We start from the raw sequence: 2,193 nt of genomic DNA, 5'->3' as shown, positions 1-2,193 counted from the left end.
CTTTCATTCAACATAGCTCGGTCGTTTATTGCTATCTATTTCTATCGGCTACTCAATCCTCTCAAAACTAGAGTCTTTATGTCATGTTGGTAAAAAAAAAAATTACTGTTAGTGAAATACATCAAAATTCATTGCCTGTCTCCTTAAAGTTAGGTGCAAGATATAGCACAAATATTCAGGCATAAATTCATCAGATAAACTGGTAATTTGTGTACTAGAGTACACCCACCCACCCACACACACACTACGCACACACACACACGCGCACACACGTATGCACACACACACACGCACACACACATACACACACACACACACACACTCGTATTTGTAAGGGATTCTCCCGATTCTAGACGACAGATGTGGGTTCGGCAATCTTTTGCCCAACAACCACACAAATGATTTGCTTATAGTGATCAAATGTTTGCGTTGACATAGGCTCACTCCATCTATCATTGTCTACATTGTTTGTGCAGGTGCACAACTGTGCTACACGTCAGATGTTGAAATGATCGCAGAATAACATGAAATGAAGTTTTGCTCAAGAACACAACGCAACACTAGGTCTGGGAAACGAAATCACGATCTCGCTACCGTGAGGGCAATACCTTAACCACTGGGCCATGTGCCCTTACTATATACATACATAAATACATACATACATGTGTGTGTTTGTGTGCTTTTGTGTATATGTATATACGCTTGAATATACATTGAATATACATATGCACAAATATGTGTATACGTATATAAAGTCATAACTATGTGTGTGCGTACATACATAAATATATAAATATATATATATATTTATATATGTATGTATGTATATGCGATGATCGGGTGAAAAGTTCATAGCTAACCAAGATACTCTCATGGAATGTGACCAAATGAGGTTTATTTTACATACTCTCCTTTGTGTCCCACACACTTCTCCCATCGGTATTGCTGTACTTGTATTTCATTGGTGAAGAAGCCTCCATCCTGTTGGTCAAAAAACGTCAACAGCAAATTTGATGTCATCGTCACTGCGACACTGGATCCCAGTCAAGTGCTTTTTAATGTTGGGGAAGAGATGATAGTCAGATGGAACCAAATCAGGAGAATAGGAGGGTGATGAACCAGTTGAAAACTGCAGTCATGCACAGCAGCCACTGAAACTAAGGACTTGTGTGCTGGAGCATTGTCCTGACGAAACAAAACTCCTTTCGTCAGATTTCCTAGGCGTTTGGCCTTGCCTGCCTTTCATAACTATCTTAACAAGTTGGCCTAATATTCTCCATTGATGGCGTGGACCTTTTGAAAACATTTAATGAGCACAATGCCTTTTGCATCACAAAATTGAGGCCACCACCTTTCTTGCAGATAAAACGGTCTTGACTTTCTTTGGAGCAGGTAAGTAGGAGTGTTTCCATTGCATTGATTGTCTCTTTGTCTCTCGCTCAAAGTGATGAAGACAACGATCATCCATGGTTAGGAAACGTTCAAAGAAATCAGCTGAGTCTGTCTCAAATAATGTCAGATTTTCCCGTGATGTGATCAGCCAGGTGCGCTTTTGATCAGGTGTCAGATGAACCCACCGAACAAACACTTTCGTCATGCCAAGTTCTGGGATATGCTAACAGCATTGGCTATTTGATTTATAGTTAATCGCCTGTCATCCATCACCATATGTTAAACACGATGAGTGTTTTCCTCGGTGGTGGCAGCTGCAGGACGTCCAGACTATGGGGCATCTTCAAGACTCCCCATTCTCCTCCAAAAATCAGCTGTCCATTTATACACTGTTGATAAAACTGGAGTATCATCCCCTAATATAACAAACATTTCGGCATGAATGTCTTTGGGGGCTAAACCCTTTTTCTGCAGGTACTTGATAACACCACGATGCTAAAATTTGACCATTTTCCAGAGAAGTTGCTAATGCTGACTTTAGAAGTCGTCTTTGAACAGTCATATGTCAGCTTAACTGGAAGAAAACAATGCAGTTTTTAATATAAAAAAAAAGGAAGGGCTGAAATTAAAGCATGCGAAATTTCACAGCTCAGGTATCAAAGTATCACTCTATAGTCAGCCTATGAACTTCTCAGCCAACCCTTGTACATGAATATGTATGTGTGTATGTGTGTGTGTGTGCGCGTGTGTGTGTGTGCGTGTGTGTGTAAACACACACACATATATATATATATATATATA

The sequence above is a fragment of the Octopus bimaculoides genome, chromosome 6, assembly GCF_001194135.2.
Source record: "Octopus bimaculoides isolate UCB-OBI-ISO-001 chromosome 6, ASM119413v2, whole genome shotgun sequence".
Taxonomy (NCBI): Eukaryota; Metazoa; Mollusca; class Cephalopoda; order Octopoda; family Octopodidae; genus Octopus; species Octopus bimaculoides.
Note: the sequence above shows the minus strand (reverse complement) of the source record.